We start from the raw sequence: 19698 nt of genomic DNA, 5'->3' as shown, positions 1-19698 counted from the left end.
TGCCCAATAAAAGTATAATTCAAGCTACCTATCTAATTTAAAATCTTCTAGTAGCCACATTTTTAATAAATTAAAAGAATTTTAAAAATAAAATTAAAAAGTAAAATTCATTTTATTTTATTTTATTTTTTTTTCTTTTTTTTTTTTTTGTAAAATTCATTTTAATGGTATAATCTATTAAAACCAATATCTAAAAATTTTATCATTTCAACATGTAATCTATATAAGAAAAATGTTGATGAGGTATTTTACTATTTTTTTACATTCAGTCTTTAAAACCCAGGGAGACATCTGCAATGCTCACAGGTGACTGCCTTGCCCACTATTGTCCTGCTGCATGTCTAGCTGGGACCCACATGTCTAGCTGGGAGCTCCTCTCTTCATTGCCTTGCTGTATGAACAATGTATTCTCATTCCCTCTTGGCTTTACAACAGGCTGTGGATCTTTTAGAACCTTTCTATATAAAACCAGTCTCTTTTTTTTTTTAAGATTTTATTTATTTATATGACACAGAGAGAGAGAGCACAAGCAGGGGGAGCAGCAGAGGGAAAGGGAAAAGCAGACTCCTCGCTGAGCAGTTAGTCTGATACAGGGCTCGATCCCAGAACCCTGGGATAATAACCTGAGTTGAAGACAGACGCTTAACAACTGAGCCACCCAAACGCCCTTAAAACCAGTCTTCCAATGAGTGTGTGCTAGCCAGAGTTGGGGTGAACCCTGCAACACAGAATGGTATATTCAAGGCAAGGATAGCCACTCCTGTCTCTTGAGGAACAGTACCAAAACCAGTGTTGACTGCCCAGGCCGCATGTCCAGTGGACCCTGGAGGCACACCTACTAGCTCACTTCCTGGGCTTGGAGGGAGCACAGAGGCTTCTTGGAACTGTGCACACCAAATTCTTCAGGGCCCCCAGATTAGTGGTGCTCAGGCCTCATCACCGCCTGTCTCATCTGGTCCGGAGGAACGTTATTCCCATGCTCAGGGGTGTGGAAGAAGACTCGGTCACAGCCACTGCTCCTGTGTTCTCACCCAGCAGATCTCAAGCCCCCCTGAGACCGGCAGGGTCCCAGGCACTAAGTGAAATCATTGCTCTGCCGTTTGTGTCCATGTCTGTTTGCAAATCCTTTGGTCTCAGCCTGCTCCCTTGCAGCCTGGTTGGGAGATGTAGCTGGGCCTCATCAGGGGGCAGAGTGGGGTTATAAGCCCCCCTCACACTTGGAAATACTTCCTGGAAGACTAGCTCCTCTGGGCCTTAAAAAAGCAATGGACTTGGAAAGGAAAAGGCAGTAATAATTCTGTAAACATTTCTGGTTCTTTACCAAAAAATTCCCTCTCTCTAGTTTGCAAAACAGATAGGGCTAGGGCTCATGACATTAGAGTCAGTCTTGTAGGAAAGCGATATTACTCACCATCTTGCCCTCTTAAGCATGTTGCTAAGGAAGTCCAGCGCTGGACCTGCTCTCAGCATTCCCAGCCTGTTAGATACCTAGCAGGCATTTTGTTCTCACTCAGGGTTCACTCTCTGCTAACAGTTCTCCTACATCAGCAGGATGAGTTGAGTCCAGGGGACACCCAGAGGGTCCCTCTTGTTAAACAGCACCGTGGAAGGAATGCCTGCTCACAGAAGGAAAGCAGCAGACATGTGCAGCAGAAATGCACGGGCCAGCTGCTGCCTGTAGAGGCCATGCGCGGGGCTGGGCACTGATGGCCCGGGAGCTGTCCATGCTGTGCTCTCAAGGAGGAGGTGAAATGGACTAGGCGGGGTGAAGCGAGCACATCTTCGTAGGTATGGCAGCAACCGTCCACGTCAGACCCAGGAGGAGAAATACTGTATATCGTCCTTCCAAGTGTGATGTGTGGTTTTCACTTCTCGCCTCTCATACAAAGCATAAACAAAAAAAAGCACTGTCTGAAAAAAACTACCTGTTAATGGTTTTTCCTTTTGTATTCCCAGTTGAATTTCTTCTACTTCAGAGTGAAGTGCAAACCATTCAGTTGCCATCTCTAGCAGAAGCGCCAAGACAGTAGCTGTTCCCGCAAACCTGTGCAGTGTACCCCAGGCCAGGGGGCCTTGGTGCCCTTGGGCTGTGCCCCTTGCCCCCTGCCCCCACCGGGACCACAGCTGAACAGATTTCACCCACTTTGAAAACACAGCAGTTGGCTTCAAATCTATTTCTGGGTAAACCTATCACAGACGTGCCCATGTCTAATTCCAGTGGAAGGAATTTTTTTAAGTAATTTGCCATATTCTCCAGGTTGTTATTGTTGTGAATTTTGCTCTGAAAAAGGCAGAGCTCCCAGCCATGCTGTCCATGGAGACCCAAACCAAAGCGCCTGCGAGTTTTCACAGGGCCAGGCTCTTCTGAAATTTGATCCAAACCCTTCCAAGCGTGGGCACAAGAGAGAAGACCATGACTGATGGGGCTCCTGGCCCCTGAGGTAGTGGCAGACGGCATTCTCTCCTAGGAGCATGGGAGATTTCTTCCCAGGCATCCCGGCATGCGGGGTACAAAGAGGACCCAAATGTGGCCTGTGGGCACTGATTGCTGTGGAGACCCTTGGGAGGCTGGCACTCTGCTGGTCCTATGCTTGGGGATTGGGCTTCTCAAGCTCTGCTCCAGGCAGGCCTTGTGCATTGGCCCTTCTTGGCCCACTTTTGGGTTGAGGCCTCCAGAGAGACACAAGGGCTGACAGGATGGGCGCTTGCTTCTAGAAGTAGACTGGATCCTGAGCCAGAGCTCCTCTCTGGGCCCAGGACTTCGACCTGAGTGTGCAGCCTCCACCCTCTCTCCCACAGGCTCTTCCTGCCCATCTTCCTGGTCCTATGACTGCCTTCAGGGGCTGCCCTGTGGCCCGGCTGCCAGCCTCCTAGAGAGCTGCCCACTTCTGCTAGCAGGGCCCACTCCAGAGTTGTGCCCTTGTGCCTTAGCCCTGAAGCCCGCAGTGAGGAAGCCTGGACAGGACAGGGTGCACAGAGGACAGGTCTGAGATGGGGGACTTCGGACCCAGGGATTCTCTTAGAGCCCCGGACAGCACTAGGGACTCTTCTAGCATCTGGAGCCATTTGGGCTGATAGGGGATCTGTTCTGCTTGCGGACAGATCTGCTGGAGGTGGCCCTACATGGAAGAGCCCCCCGCCCAAGAAGACATAAGAAGGATGTGTGTTGTATAGCTTCAGGGTACCCCAAGCTGGGTGGATCCCTTCCTGGTCTCCCAGGTTGGAGACAGGAGAGGCACCCCCAGCATGGGGAGGACCCCAGGGCACAGAGAAGACCCCAAAGCATGAGAAAGGCCCCAGAATACGGAAATCATAAAGGTTACAGTCTTCAGAAGGTGCAGCTGTGGGCGTCATTGGAGGTCTTCCCACCAAGGACTTGGGCCTAATGTTTCTGAAGGAGGGACTGGATATAATTTTTGGAGTCATCTTTTGGTGCCCACAGATTGCAGAGTGGAAAGAAAATCTTGGAAGAATTTTCAGATGATCTGGAGTATTTAACTTAACCCCTTTATGCTTAAATCCATTTCTGTGCTTGAAACAACCATCAAATACCACCTGTCCATCCATGACTTTTCTATCTCTGAGGTCTTGTGAACACTCCGCACCAGATGATATGGGTCAGTTATCCCTCAGGGTCAACTCCGTGGGAGAGTCATCGTAAAGAGAGCACTGTGCCCCTGGAGAGAGGCCACGGTCAGAGACTAGCAGCAGTGATATGCTGAGGAAGGAGGTAGAAGATCATGGCCCTCCTGAAGCCAGGAAGCATTCCCCAACCATCTGGCGAGAAGTCATGCAAGTCACCCCTCTCTCTCCTTTTATTACAAGGAACATGTATGTGGCCCAGGTAGAATGCTGGGCCCTGGAAGTCTATAGTGAGAGAAGATTCTGCTCCAGCCTAGAGGGACACTGACTCTAGTACCAGGATACAGGCTGGTAAACAGGCAATTGGGATAAAGGGATAACTGACCCATATCATCTGGTGCGGAGTGTTCACAAGACCTCAGGAACAGAAAAGTCCTTCACCTGCCGCCAGAGCCCATGTGGCAGTGAGCCGTGTGATCAAAGCCACATGGCTGGCACGACCTTTATAATGAAGGCTTTGGGGGGCTGGTCTGAGAGGAAGAGCAGACCTGACAGAATGACAGATAACAGCAGCCACTGGGCCTGGCCTGTAGTGGGGGCAGGACCTATGGGTGTTTGCAGGTGAACTTTGAACTTGATCTGTATTACCCACGTCCCACCCATTTAAGAGGATAGCAAGGGTTACAACTATATTTTCAGTGGAAACCCAGGCAGGTTCAACAGAAAGAAATCTTGAGGGTAAAGCTCTTTAGAACAACCAGGCAGGTTTTTTTCTAAATTGAAGAATCACTGGTTTATGAATCATTTTCTCTCCAGTTGGGCTCTCGGCAGTAAGCAAGTCTTGACTCGCACTGTTTCTAAGATGTGAACTGGAAGGGGGGCTACTGTAGGCTCTGTAAGCAACATCTCAGTTGCGGCCAGCATGTTCCCAATTTTGAGACAGGCAGACACCCTCCTGCTGTCACGCATTAGCTGCGTGAACCCCACCAACCAAACCAGTGCTGAGGAGTTGTCCTGCTGCGTTGGACGACATTAATCAGGGCTTGGGCTGGGCTGGGGCTGACCTCACCAGATCTGAATTCTGCTCTAGGCCTGGTCCTCACACTGAGCTCTTGCAGGGAGAGTTGCCCCCAACTCGCTTGCAGGTCAGGCCCAAACCTGCAGAGAGCCTCTAAGTGGTGTGGTGTTTCTGGTGGGGCCACAGCAGAGGGGGTGGCTTGTGAAGCATGTGTGGGCCCACAGACCCATGTGGCATGTCTTCATGGGCTTTGGGAACCCCGTGTGCCCCATAAATGAGTTGCTTAGGAGTCTGGTGTTCAGTTGGTCAGCTGTGGGCTGTGGAAGCCCCCTTCCTTCCAGGAACGCTCCTGCTGGGCAGCTCCTATCCCCCTTGGCACTGGTGTTGGCAGTCTGGCTGGGCAGTGGGTCCCTTCCTGACTGCTGTGGGCCACGAGGAGCCCCAACTTCTAGCCCCACTAGAAGCCCCAACTTCAGAACTCCTCTCCTCCCTGTGGCTGGGCTGCCTCCTGTGGGATGAGGAAAGCTGGCATTTAGCTTATGAGTAATTTTTAGGCTGAAACTGAACCCATCCTGAAAGCACGAATGAATCCCAGCTGTCAAAACAAAGCCATTCTGAAGTTTTGTAGGCAACTTATTTTTGGAAGGGAGCATGCTGCTGGAGTGTCACGTCCCTGATGACAATGACAGAGCCTCTTCCTCATGCCTGTCAGAGCACGGACCCCTGGCGGGGTAGGACAGTGGCCCCACTCCATCTGTGGAGAGCTCAGAGGCAGCTGGAGACCTTCTGCAGGGGTTGACTATCTCCCAGGAAGGCAGCACAGGGCCAAGCCACTCCCCCAGGTCTTCCATAGAAATCCCCAGCTTTTGTTCTGAGGTGAGGTTCTATCCAATGCACTTCTGGCTGACTACTTGTTAGGATGCTGGGGACCCTCTCAGGGCACAGATGTGCACACAAAGTCCTGGTAGCCAGGTGGCCTGCCCAAGCTCATGCGGCTAGTCATTACTGGGAATAGAACCAGACCCGTTGGTGCTTAGGCAGGTGCCACTTCCTCTCCTCTACCTCTGTTGGCCAGCTTCTCCTATTGGGAGCTCAGGGGCTCCTGCCACAGAGCAGTCAGGGTAGGATCCGAATGAAAGAAGGCTCAGACTGCTTAATGAGCGTAGAGGCTGTATCTGGGGCGCAGCTGCCAGGTGTAAATCAGGGACCTTCTATTTGTCCACCCACCCTGTGGCGTTGAGCAAGTCCCTCACCTTCCCGTGCCTCTGTTTCCTAACCTGTAAATGAGGACGGTGGCACTGGTCACCCTGAGTTTTGGGGAGGAGAAAATCAGTTAATCTCACAAATGCTTAGCCTAGTATTTGGAACAAAAATACTAGAAATCATTATTAAGCATTTGATAGGGAAGGGAAGGCCAGATTCCATAAGAATTAGGAGACAGTGGGGCGCCTGGGTGGCTCAGTGGGTTAAGCCGCTGCCTTCGGCTCAGGTCATGATCTCAGAGTCCTGGGATCGAGTCCCGCATCGGGCTCTCTGCTCAGCGGAGAGCCTGCTTCCCTCTCTCTCTCTCTCTGGCTGCCTCTCCGTCTACTTGTGATTTCTCTCTGTCAAATTAATAAATAAAATCTTTAAAAAAAAAAAAAAGAATTAGGAGACAGATACAGATATAAAACTTAGATCCTGAAGGCTTCTAATAAAAGATTAAAAGGCCATTTGACTTTGCAGTTTTAGAAAAAAAGACAGTTAACATGGCCAAATGGAGAGATGTGGGCTACTCAAAAATGAACCCGAACTGATCGGTGTAATCTCTTAGCAGGACTTATTCATCTCCTCTCCCACCGGCAGTTCCACTTTCTGGTTTCTCTTTCCTATGTCCACTGAGAAACATAGCTATAAAACAGTTTTTTAAGGTGTCAGTTCTCTACCCCATGTTCAGCCTAAACAATGGATGAGAGTGCAAGAAAACAATTTTAGTCAGAAGTCACGTTTCAACTGCAAAACATTAAGCCAAAATTCATTTTTAAAATAGAAATAAACTAGCAATGGAGAAGAATTTATGATTACTGGTAATGACACATGGGGGTTCTGTGATTCTCCCCAGAGGGAAGAGCCCACTGCAACACATCAAGATTGCCGGGGGATTTTTACACCCTAGTGGCATATGACCTGGCCCTCCCGGACTGTGGTAGCAAGGTTGGTGATGTGGACTGCAGGCATGTGAGTGCCCAGGAGCCATGGAGCACACTTGATTCCCACAAGAAGTCTGGATTCTGTTCTGCAAAATTCTTTTGCTTACTGCCTTCTTTCTCATGATGTTGCTTCACCCTGCTCTTAAAGACAAGGAACTTTTTTCTAGTCTTCCCTACCCAGGGAAAAACTCAGCTGATGAAATCAACTAAAAAGAAAAACATACACATGCACCCCATAAACCACACCAGAAGGTAACACTTGCAGAATGGACCCAAAGGCTGTCCTTCCTAGAAGGCAGACAGTGTCAGCTTGCTGGGGCATCTCTAATGTTCTAGAAAACTTGTGAGTGCTCTTCCATTTTGCCACTTAACTGAAGACAATGACGAGAAAGAACAGAGTGCTGCAGTCATCATTTTCTTTGCTGTGGTTTTATTTTGTTTTGTTGGCGCTCACTACCCAGGCAGTGGTGGCAGAGGTGAGGGCATTATACCAGCTCCTTGAGATCAGATAACTTTATACCACCTTTTCCCTCTGGGGTGAAGTCACTCATGGGGTAGACTTGATTTTTGTTTACCTAATACCTTATGCACTTAGTAATTTCAAGGCCATGTCTTGGTAAATTACAAGATACACTTGCATATAGCAGGATAATGAAGTCCATTAATCTTTTTGGTGGATTCACACTCTTTCTGTCCCTCTCAAGTAGAACTAATGAGTCAATTTAATGAAAACATTATTGCCTTCTAATCTCTTTGTACAAACCAGCAGTAATGACTAGTTTACTGGCTTACATCAACTTCCTTCTGATTCTTGGTTCTCTGCTTCACTTTGTATAGCCTTAGACAAATCACTTGGACTTCAGTTTGCTTGATATTAAAATAGGAATATCTTCTTCCACTGACCCATCAATTATTGGTTGTATAAGTCAGAACTCTCCAGAGGAAGAGGACCAATACAACATATAGATATATAGATATGGCAAGACCATCTGTGAGGAAGTCCAGCAGGCTGAAAACTCAGGCAAGAGTTGATGCTGTAGTCTTGAAGCAGAAATTTTTCTTCCCCACAATACCTGATTGCTCTTAAGGCCTTCAACTGATTACATGAGGCCCACCTACATATCCAGGAAGATACTCTAAGTAATCTTTATTTAAAATCAACTAAAAAATAAATAAAATCAACTGAGTGTAGAAGTTAATTATGTCTACTACGTATTTTCACAACAACATTTAGACTAGTACTTCACTAAACACTGGGCACCATAGCCAATCAAGTTGACACATAGAGCTAACTGTTAAAATCTACTCTTTGTCAACTTGGCCTTCATGGCCTTTTCTGTAAAGCATATTAGTCTCCAAATAAAGACAACAGTGAGGTCATGCTTCTGCCTAATCCAATACAACTATGCTGTATACAACTGAAAATATACTAACCCTTTCTCCAGAAAAGGGTTAAAGTCCTTAGGTGATGTTCACTCTTCTCCTTGATACCCCATAACTTGAATACTGTGATATGAAGTTAAAAATATTTAAGTACTGTGATAGGAAGTCAGTAAAACTTACATAACATCATAAGGGGATAAGAGAGAAGAAAAAGATTATACACATACACATACAAACATAATCGTAACAAAATCAATTATAATCCTTGTTTCTGTACCTAATCATAGCTGGTATTCTTAACTACTTCTTCCACTACCCATTCCATACTCTCTTTGACCTCATCAAGCACCTCAGCAAGGTGTGGTTCCTTACCTGGTAGGGTAACCCAAATATTCATCCCTGAAGGGTCTGGGTTACTAGAATACCGACTGACTTGGCTTGTTATAGCTTTCCATTGACCTTCATCACAGGACATGGTAGTAGTTAGAGATGCCTTGAGGAACATACCATGTTCTATGCTCTTCCTCACCTCCATTGTGGAGTGCAGCCCAATTTCACCCAAACTAAACCCAATTTCTGACTGAAATAGTTACAATCAGGATCCGTCATTCTAGCCAGCAATGTAACTAACTACTTTCTTTGCCGGTTTATTCAGTCATGAGGAATCCAAAATTGTTGGGTGGTTGTTTTAACTTCCAGTTCAATAGAATTCTTATTGTGTCTCCTGGTGGAAGTATTCCTACCTTTGAAACTAAGATCTCTAGGCCAATAGAGCATAAAGTCATGGGAACCAAGATGAAAAATTTTATTGGTGGGTCTCTGGGTAATAGCACATGCTACTATTCCCATTCCCACACCTTGGTTCCTGGACATGTGAAACTAGGCTATAGGAGACACTGCACCATAAACTGAGTGCTGATTCAGAGCATGTACATCCTCCTGAGAACCTTGCCCCTAACCCTGCAATGTGTTGCCACCCAGCTGATATTGTAACAGGATCTCCAAAAAACCATTCTGTCAAGCCAGCTGCTTTAGGATAGTAAGGAACACTGTAAGATCAGTGCACCCATTGCTATACTTCTTTCACTGTGAAGAGAGATCCTTGATCAGAAGCAATGCTGTGTGGAATGCCTCAATGATGGATAAGGCATTCTGTAAGTCCACGGGTAGTAGTTTTGGCAGAAGCATTGCATGCAGGGAAGGCAAATCCATATTCAGAATAAGTGTCTCTTTCAGTGAGAACAAAATGCTGCCCATTCCATGATGGAAGCAGGGCAGTGTCCTTAACCTGCCACCAGATAGCTGGCTGCTCACCCCAGAGAATGGTGCCATATTGGGGGCTCAGTGTTGGTCTCTGTGCTCCTATAACCAAGTCATCATTGGTGAGTGGAAGTCTACCATACTAAAGCCATATATGACCTCCGCCTTGTAACAATAGCCACTTGGCAGGACTGGCTGGGGAAAGAGGATACCTGGTATCCACAGAATGTGTCATTAAATCATCCTCTGCTGAGTGCAGCCTTGAGTGAGAATTCATGGAGGACACAATTTTATCTCAGATTTTTGCCCATTCATTGAGGTCTCTCCTTTCACCACTTTTCCAGACCTCCTTGACACCTCCTTGCACAGTAGCTTGGACCTGTTTCAGAGCCTTCTCTTGTTCTGAGCCCTACTCAGAACTAGCAGCTCTGTCGGCTTACTCAGTAAGTGGGGTGGAAGGCACACCCAAATGGGGAATAAATTGCCTACAAATCCATAGAAGCACACTAGGCATTGTGCCTCTTTTTTCATTGTGGGAAGGGCCAGATGCAACAACTTATTCTTGACCATAGAAGGAATTTCTCAACATGCCCTGCACCACTGAACCCCTAGACACTTCCCTGAGGTAGAAAGCCACTGAATTTCTGTTGGATTTATTTTGCATCCTCTGATGTGCAAATGTTTTGCCAATAAGTCTAATATCTAATAAGCCTAGTGCTCGATCGTTCCAATTAGCACAGTGTCACCCATGTAATTGATCAGTGTGGTGTCTTATGGAAGGGAAAGGAGATCAAGGTCCCTGTGGACTAAATTATGACATAGGGCTGGAGAGCTGCTATACTCCAGAAGTAGGACAGTGAAGGTCTAATGCCAGCCTTACCTGCTGAAAGCAAATGTTCTGCTGGTCTTTATGAACAGGTATGGAGAAATAAGCATTTGCATGGTCAATAGCCACATACCAGATACTAGACTATGTGTTAATTTTCTCAAGCAAGGAAACCACGTCTGGTGCAACACCTGCAATTAAAGTTAGTACCTGGCTAAACTTACAGTAATCCACCATCATTCTTCAAACTCCAGCTATCTTCAGCATGAGCCAAATAGGAGAGAGTTGAATGGGGTTGTGGTGGGAGTCACCACCCCTGCATCCTTAAAGTCCTTGATGATAGTGTTAATCTCTGCAATATCTCCAGGAATGTGGTATTGCTTTAGGTTTAATATTTTACTGGGTAAAGGCAGTTCTAGTGGCTTCCACTTGGCCTTTGCCACCACAGAAGACCTCACGCCACAGGTCAGGGAGCAAACTTGATGGATTCTGCCAGCTGCCAAGTATGTGCATTCTTACTGTGCATTCCAGAACTGGGGAAATAACCACAGGATGGGTTGGAGGACCCACTGGTACCCCCTAAGAGACAGACTTGAACTAAAACTCCATTCGTCACCTGACCTCCATAAGCCCCACTCTCACTGGGGGACATGGTGATATTTGGGGTCTCCTGGAATCAGTGTCAGTTCAGAGGCAGCATCCAGGAACTCTTGACAAGTCTGATTATGTCCTTTTCCCCAAAGCACAGTTAGCCTGGTAAAAAGGTCCTTTGGGGGAGAGCTAGGGAAAAGAGTCATAGTGTAAATTATTGACAGTGTAGTGGGATCCTTGCTCAAGAGGACCCAGCTTACCACTTCATTGAAGGGGTTCTGGGTCTCTAGACCTTCAGTCTGGGAATTGATAGGGAAGTCATGACGCTAGTTAGACTTCTGTTCACTAAACCTAGAACTCTTCCGCTTACAAGTCAAGTCAGGATTTAGTAGAATGCCCAGCTGCTCCTCTGCAGGGATGCCCTGATCCACTACTGAGTACCACAGTATCTGACAGCCACCTGAACTCTGCCGTCCATCATAGCAGCCGTGACCATCTTGGCTTGGACAATAAAGTGCCTCCATTTGGCTCTTGTCGGCTCAGTATCCTCATCCTCTCATTGCATTCAGGCTTCCTAATTCTGCACCACGCTTCTCACTGTAAGGTTCGGTCAGTGTGGAAGTGTGACCACAGAGAGCTTTAAGGATTCTGAAGCTCTTCTCACAGAAAGTATGTTCCTTACAGTGGGCATGAGGTGTGTGTCATTCTGGAATGAGTGATCAGGTCTTCCATGACACATACACTCAACACTCCAATCTCCCAAAGTTTTGGGATATATTTCTCTAGAATATATCAAGGCAGGTAACATTTCAACCTAAGTTACTATATGCCATCTTTTGGTCCATATTTCAGCCAGCCAACCAACCATCCAGTTGAATCCCTTTCTAATCCTGTGAGCTACAGCATTAAATCAAGAATCTCTGTTCATTGGCCCACATGAATAAATGCAACTCTAACTCTGTTTCTTTCTCCATTATCTCACACTCTCAATATTCTTTCCCACTCATATTCCCCAGATTTCTTTCTGAAAAATTTGAAAAAGTCATGTAGTTCCATCATGACAGCACATTTGTCCAGCACAGTTAAGAGCAACTGGCCAATCATGTAGTTCCATGGCACACTTCCTCATGGATCACATTTTACACCTCACCCTTTGAGGTCCTCTCAGATTTAAGTCTAGTTCTAGGTCTAGAAGCAAAGAGAGGAGGTAGAGGTAGGTCCTGAGGATCAACAGTTTCTTACAAGGCAAGTACCTGAGGGGAGGCAATAGTGAGCTCCTCCATCAAAGGAAGGTTCACCTGGTCAGGCAGGACTGGACAGTCAGCGTCTACTGGCAAAGAAGACTTGGCAAAATTTAGGGGTTCAGTGTCCCAAGCCTCATCAGAATTGAGTCATATGTTCCCAGATTTCCAGGATCCCATTTCTTTCCATTCAATGTCCTCACTGCAACAATGGACCTACTGTGAGCATTCAATCTGCATGGTAATTCAGCCACTCACAGGATGAACCTCTGGATTTAGTGGTAAGAAGTCTCAGCTCTCTTCTCAGCTACAGAAGTTACGCATTTCTTTCAGGGCAGACATAGAAACAGGTTATTTACCTGTTCTTTGAGCTGGGAATTTGAAATCCCAAACTCATCATTTGTCCAGCACAGTTAAGAGCAACTGGCTAATCTCCTTATACTCATAGGTTTGACAAAAATGTTCTAAGTATCATACAGAAGATCACCCAGAACCTTGCCTGTTAAACATACTTGATTAAGAGTGTCCAATGGCGATATTTTGTATGTTCCTGTTGGCACATTGTACTATCCTCCTTACCACTGAAAATAGCATCATAGGGCCTTTATATCTGTCAGCTTACAGAACCACAGAACTAACTCAGAAAACTCATTTTTAGGCTTCTTCTCCTCTAGTATCATTCTTGGTACCAAAATCTCTGTCATACAGAGTTCCTCAAAGAAATAGAACCAAAGGAATTGGCTCATGTGATTGTGGGGGCTGGAATGTCTGCAGTCTGTTGAGCAGACTAGCAGGCTGGAGGCTCAGGTAGAGCTGATGCTGCAGCCTTGAGGCAGAATGTCTTCTTCCCCAGGAAACCTCCATGTTTGCCCCTAAAACCCCTTAACTGAATGGATGAAGCCCACCTGCCTCATGGAGGGCAACTTCCTTCACTAAAGTCAGATGATTGCAGATGTTAACCACATCCACAAATACATTCACAGCAGCATGGTGCTAGATCTGACCTAAAAAATGACTAGTAGAGCCTAGTCAGACTGACACCTGAAAGTAACCATAATGGTTAATATCAATGAAAAACTATTAACTGATTAGGTGAATCATTACTAAAAATTTCCAAGGGTAGTATTACTTAAATAAGACTATGAGAGATGTGGCCAGGGCTGGTGCTTTATTTTCCAAGATTTCACAATGAATATGATGATGATAACAGCTATTTCTTATTTATACTCTACACAAAGTCATCACTGAATGATTTGGGAAGTAGGGTTTAAATTTATTATGTGAAGCTACAAGTAAAGTAAAATGCATCCTATTGGGGGATGGGATATGAATCACTTCAAATTTCTGATTAACGTGCAACAAATCAGTACTTAGGAAGCAATGGGGAGGAAGCCATGAATTTTCCAGGACTTCCAGAAAAGGAGGGTGTTACCATTTGTTTCCATGGCAATTAAGCTATTTAAACCCCTCAATACCTCAGAGAGACAAGGCTTCAGATGATTATATTAGGAAAATATTAAGAGGGATGCCCAAAGGGTAACTTAAGAGATGCAAGAAAATTGTCCATTTCTCAGCCCCGACAGCTTCTTGTTCCCCAGTTGGGGCCCCTGGGCTTCCTCAGCACTCTCTTATTCCCCAAGCTGAGCTTTCAGGATTCTCTGAGTTGGGGGTGAATGTACACAAGGCAGGAAGTGAACACTCAAGAGTCTTCTCTCAGGAAGAGGCACCTGTAGAAAGTGCTCCTGGCAAGAGGTCACTAAGAGAAGATGCAGAGACCCTCATGCAAGAGGGTCCCAGATTCACACACTTAACACTAGAAGGGAGCTTTGATGTCATCAGAACTAAATGGACCCACCAACCCAGAAGTCCTGTCTGCAACATATCTAAAGAGGGATCACTCAGGTTCAGCTAAGAGGTCTCAAGGGACAGGGCACTTACTCTAGAGCAAAGAAGCCTATTGTATGACTCAACTACCTGTTGCTAAAAACCCCATCTTCTTGTTGAGTCACTATCTAGAGTCCACACACTTTCATTCATATAAATATGCACACACATATACACACATGGATATACACAATCCCATGCATATAAACACACCCATGCAAATACACACACGCATGCACTCATATCCCATGCATATAAACACACCCATGCAAATACACTCATGCATGCACTCTCATACACAAATACACATTCTGTAGAGTAGACACACTGGTGTAGTTCTGCCACCTCACTGTCCATTTTCTCTTCTAAAAATAGCCCCTCTGATATTGTAAGTCACCCTCCCAAAGAGGATTTTTAAGTGGAGTGTATTTTTTAGAACAGTTTTGGCTCACAGCAGAATCAAACAGGAGGTACAAAGATTTCACATGTACCCTCACCCCTACGCATGCACAGCCTCCTCAGTTATCAGCAACCCTCCCAGATGGTGCACTTGTCACAATTGATGAACCTACATGGACACATCATAAGCATCTGAAATCCATGGTTTCCACTAAGGTTCACTCTTGGTGTTGTATATTCTCCAGGTTTAAACAAATGCATAGACATGTATCCACCATTATAATATCATACAGAATAGTTTCACTGCCCTAAAAATCATCTGTGTTCCACCCACTCATCCCTCTTCCCCCCCAACCCATGGCAACCCCTGAATCTTCTACTGTCTCCATGGTTTTGTCTTTGTTCAGAATGTCATTTAGCTAGAATCATATACTGTGTGACCTTTTCAGACTGGTTTCTTCCACTTAGTAATATACATTTGGGTTTCCTCTTTGTCTTTCCTTGGCCTGATAGCTCATTTTTGAATATTTCATTGTATGGATGTACCACAGTTTATCCATTTGCTTCCAAGTTTTGGCAATTACAAAAGAAGCTGCTGGAAACAGCATGGGCAGGTTTTGTGTGGACATAAGCCTTACCTCCTCTGGGTAAATACCAAAGGGTGTGATTGCTGGATCATATGGCAAGAACATGTTTAGTTTGGTAAACTGTCAAAACTGTCTTTTAAAGTGGCTGTGTCATTGTATGTATGTGAGTGTGTGTGTGTGTGTGTGTGTGTGTGTGTGTGTATCACATCTTCTTTATCCATTCTTCAATCGATGGACTCCTGGGCTGCTTCCATAATTTGGCTATTGTAAATAATGCACTGAGTAATGTATGGAATTGTTGAATCACTATATTGTATACCTGAAACTAATATAACACTATTTAACTATACTGGACTTAAAAGTAAAAACAATAAAATTTTTAAAAAATAAACAAAACAAAGTTGGCTGTGAATGAGAGCTTCTGTTGCTCCAGATCCTTGCCAGCGTTTTGTGTCATCAGTATTTGGATCTTTGCTGCTCTAACACGTGTGGTGGTATCTCATTGTCACTTTAACTTGTAATTCATTGATGACATAGGATGTTGAGCGTCTCCTCATACGTTTGTTTGCCTTCTGTATATTTTCTTTGGTAAGGTGATTGGATCATTTGTCCACTTTTCAATTAGGTTACTTGTTTTCTTTGTGCTGATTTTTGAGAGTTCTTTATATATTTTGGATCACAGTCCTTTATCATGTTTGTCTTTGAACATATTTTCTTCCAGTTTGTGGCCTATCTTCTCATTCTCTTCACACTGTCTTTTGCAGCGCAGAAGCTTTTATTTTTTTTAATTTATTTTTTATTTTCAGCATAACAGTATTCATTATTTTTTCACCACACCCAGTGCTCCATGCAATCCATGCCTTCTATAATACCCACCACCTGGTACCCCGACCTCCCACCCCCCACCCCTTCAAAACCCTCAGATTGTTTTTCAGAGTCCGTAGTCTCTCATGGTTCACCTCCCCTTCCAATTTCCCCCAATTCCCTTCTCCTCTCTAACTCCCCATGTCCTCCATGCTATTTGTTATGCTCCACAAATAAGTGAAACCATATGATAATTGACTCTCTCTGCTTGACTTATATCACTCAGCATAATCTCTTCCAGTCCCGTCTATGTTGCTACAAAAGTTGGGTATTCGTCCTTTCAGATGGAGGCATAATACTCCATAGTGTATATGGACCACATCTTCCTTATCCATTCATCCATTGAAGGGCATCTTGGTTCTTTCCACAGTTTGGCGACCGTGGCCATTGCTGCTATAAACATTGGGGTACAGATGGCCCTTCTTTTCACTATATCTGTATCTTTGGGGTAAATACCCAGTAGTGCAATGGCAGGGTCATAGGGAAGTTCTATTTTTAATTTCTTGAGGAATCTCCACACTGTTCTCCAAAGAGGCTGCACCAACTTGCATTCCCACCAACAGTGTAAGAGGATTCTCCTTTCTCCACATCCTCTCCAACACATGTTGTCTTGCTAATTTTGGCCATTCTATCATCACTAGCCATCAGGGAGATTCAAATTAAAACTAATTGAGATATCACCTTACACCAGTTAGAAGCTTTTAATTTTAAGGAAGTCCAACTTCTCAACTGTTTCTTGCATAAATCATGCCTTTGGTGTTATATCTAAAGTCATCCTCAAACTGAAGGTCATCTCGATTTTCTCCTACGTTATCTTCTGGTTTATAGTTTTGTGTTTTACATTGAAGTCCATAATATCTTTTGAGTTAATTTTCCTTGGGACATAAGGATGTGTCTGGATTCTTTTTTTTTTTTCTGGCACATGGACGTCCAGTTGTTCCAGCATCATCTGTTGAAAAGACCGTCTTTTCTTCATTGTACTACATTTGCTACTTTGTCAAAGATCAGTTAACTATATTTGTGTAGGTCTATTTGGGGGCTCTGTATTCTGTTCCACTGATCTATTTGTCTATTCTTTTTCCAGCAATTTATCTTGATTCTGTAGCTTTATAGTAAGTCTTGACATTGATAATATCAATCTTCCAACTTTTTTCTTCTTCAATATTGTGTTGGCTATTCTGGATCTTTTGACTCTCTATATAAACTTTAGGATCAGTTTGTCAATATGCGCAACATAACTTTTTGGAATATTGATCAGGTTTGTGTTGAATCAATATGTGAAGTTGGTAAGAATTGATATCTTGATCGTATTGAATTTCTTATTCATGAACATGAATAAATCTCCAGTTATTTCATTCTTCTTTGATTCATTCATCAGAATTTTGTAGTTTTCCTCATAGACCTTGGACATATTTTGTTAGACTTATACATAAGTATTTCATTTTGGGGGGTGCTACTCTAAATGGTATGGTGTTTTTAATTGCAAATTTCAGTTGTTTGTTGCTGGTATATTGGAAAGGAATTAACTTTGGATCCTATAAATGGACTATAATGCATCTTAGTTCCAGAAGTTTTTCTGTCAGTTTTTTCCATTTTTCCATGCAGACAGTCATGTCATCCATGAACAAAGACAGTTTTATTACTTCCTTCTCGATCTGTATACCTCTCATTTCCTTGTCTTATCTTACTGCATTAGCTTGGACTTCCAGTATGCTGTGGCAGGAAAGGTAAGAGAGGCCAGACACCCTTGCCTTGTTCCTGATCTTAACAGAAAAGCTTCTAGTTTCTCACCATTAGGTATAATGTTAGCTGTAGGGTTTTTGGGAAATGTTCTTTTTTCAGATTGAGTAATTTCACCTTTAGTCCTAGTTCTCTAAGAGTTTTAGTCATGATAAGTTTGGGATTTTGTCAAATGTTTTTTCTGCATCTGTTGATATGGTCATGGGATTATTCTTCATTAGCCTGTTGATGCGATGGTTCACATATTGATTTTTTTTTTAAGATTTTGTTTATTTATTTGACAGACAGAGATCACAAGTAGGCAGAGAGGCAGGCAGAGAGAGAGAGGAGGAAGCAGGCTCCCGGCTGATGAGAGAGCCCAATGCGGGGCTCCATCCCAGGAACCTGGGATCATGACCTGAGCCGAAGGCAGAGACTTTAACCCACTGAGACACCCAGGCACCCCCGCATATTGATTTTTTAATGTTGAACAAGGATTGTATACTTGGGATAAATCCCTGTTGGTCATAATATAGAATTCTTTCTATACCTTGTTAGATTCTATTTACTAATATTTTGAGAATTTTTGCATTTATGATCATGAGAAATATTGATCTATAGTTTTCTTATAATTTTTAAATCTGGTTTTGTTATTAGAATAATGCTGGCCTTGAAGAATGGAAAATACTCTGTAGGAAATATTCCCTCTGCTTCTATCTTCTGAAAAAAATGGTAGTGAATTGGTATAGTTCTTCCTTAAATGTTTGGCAGAATTCACCAGTGAATACATCTGGGGCTTATGCTTTCTGTTTTGGAAGGTTATTAATGATTGATTCACTTTCTTTAATAGAGAAAGATCTATTCAGATCATCTGTATTTCTTGGATAAGTTTTGGCAGATTGTGTCTTTTAGGGAATTGGTCCAATTCATCTAGCTTATCAAATTTGTAAGCATAAAATTATTCATACTCTTTATTATTTTGTAATGTCTGTAGGATCTGTGGTGATGTCCCCTCTTTCATTTTTGACATTAGTATTTTGTGTCCTCTTTTTTTCATAGTTTGCTCCGCCAGAGTCTTATCAACTTCCTGTTTTCAGTTTCACTGATTTCTGCTCTAATTTTTTTTTATTTCTTTTCTTCTGCTTACTTGAATTCAGTTTGTTCTTCTTTTTCAAGTTCCCTAAGGTGGAAGCTTAGATTATTGATTTTAGATTTAGATCTACTTTTCAAATATATGTACTCAGTCCTATAAACTTCCCTCTAGGCCTTGCTTAGATTTTGATAAGTTTACTTTAATTTTCATTTAATTACAATATTTTTAAATTTCTCTGGAGATTTCTTCCTTGACCTTGTGTTATTTAGAAGTGTGTTGCTTAATCTCCAAATATTTGGGGATTTTCCAGTTATCTTTCTGTTATTAATTTCTAGTTTAATTTCACTGTGGTCTGAGAGCAGACATTGTACGGTTTTTATTTTAAGTTTGTTCAGGTGTGGTCTGTGACCCAGAATGTGATCTATCTTAGTGAATATTCCATGTGAGCTTGAAAAATACGTGTATTCTGCTATTGTTGGATGAAATAGCCTATAGATGTCAATTGAATCCAGTCAGGGGATGGTGTGGTTGAGTTCAGCTATGTCCATACTGATTTTCTGCCTGCTGGATCTGTCAGTTACTGATACGAGAGTGCTCCAACTAAAGACTTTAAAAAATCTAGATTAAGCAAATGCAGATCACAAAACAGTCCTCATGCAGTGGGGCTCTGAGCACCCTAGATATTTATTTATCCCAGAACTGTTCAGTGAGTAGTGTGTCTCAGGTGTGTTTCTTAGCTTCAGTATCCAGTGGTGAACAAGACAAAGAAGGTCTTTGCCCTGCTGGAGTTGACTTGTAGTAGGGGAAAGACAAACATGTAAGCAAAGAATTAACAAATATCCTTTCAGATCTTTTAAGCAAAATGAAGAAAAATAAGCAGGGCAGCAGGGGAGGGGTATGGTGTTTTAGAGGCCTAAAAGTAAGCAGCCACGCAGGGGAGAAGATTGCGTTCTAGGCCAGGAGACTACAAGGGCCAGGGCCCTGAGGACAGCAAGTGTGGACATTTAAAGAAGGCTGGAAAGACTAATGTGGCAAGAACCGGGTGAATGGGAGTACCGGAGG

General features: G+C 43.7%; 1 protein-coding gene across 2 annotated transcripts in view; it reads left to right on the top strand.

The window, feature by feature from the left end:
• The window catches only part of SH3RF3 (SH3 domain containing ring finger 3), a 367326-nt gene that overhangs the window by 314397 nt on the left and 33231 nt on the right, over positions 1-19698 (top strand). The gene's annotated exons all lie outside the window — the stretch shown is intronic.

This window comes from Mustela erminea, chromosome 7 (assembly GCF_009829155.1).
Source record: "Mustela erminea isolate mMusErm1 chromosome 7, mMusErm1.Pri, whole genome shotgun sequence".
Lineage (NCBI taxonomy): Eukaryota > Metazoa > Chordata > Mammalia > Carnivora > Mustelidae > Mustela > Mustela erminea.
The sequence above is the reverse complement of the archived record's forward strand: the minus strand, read 5'-3'. Positions and strand labels throughout refer to the sequence as shown.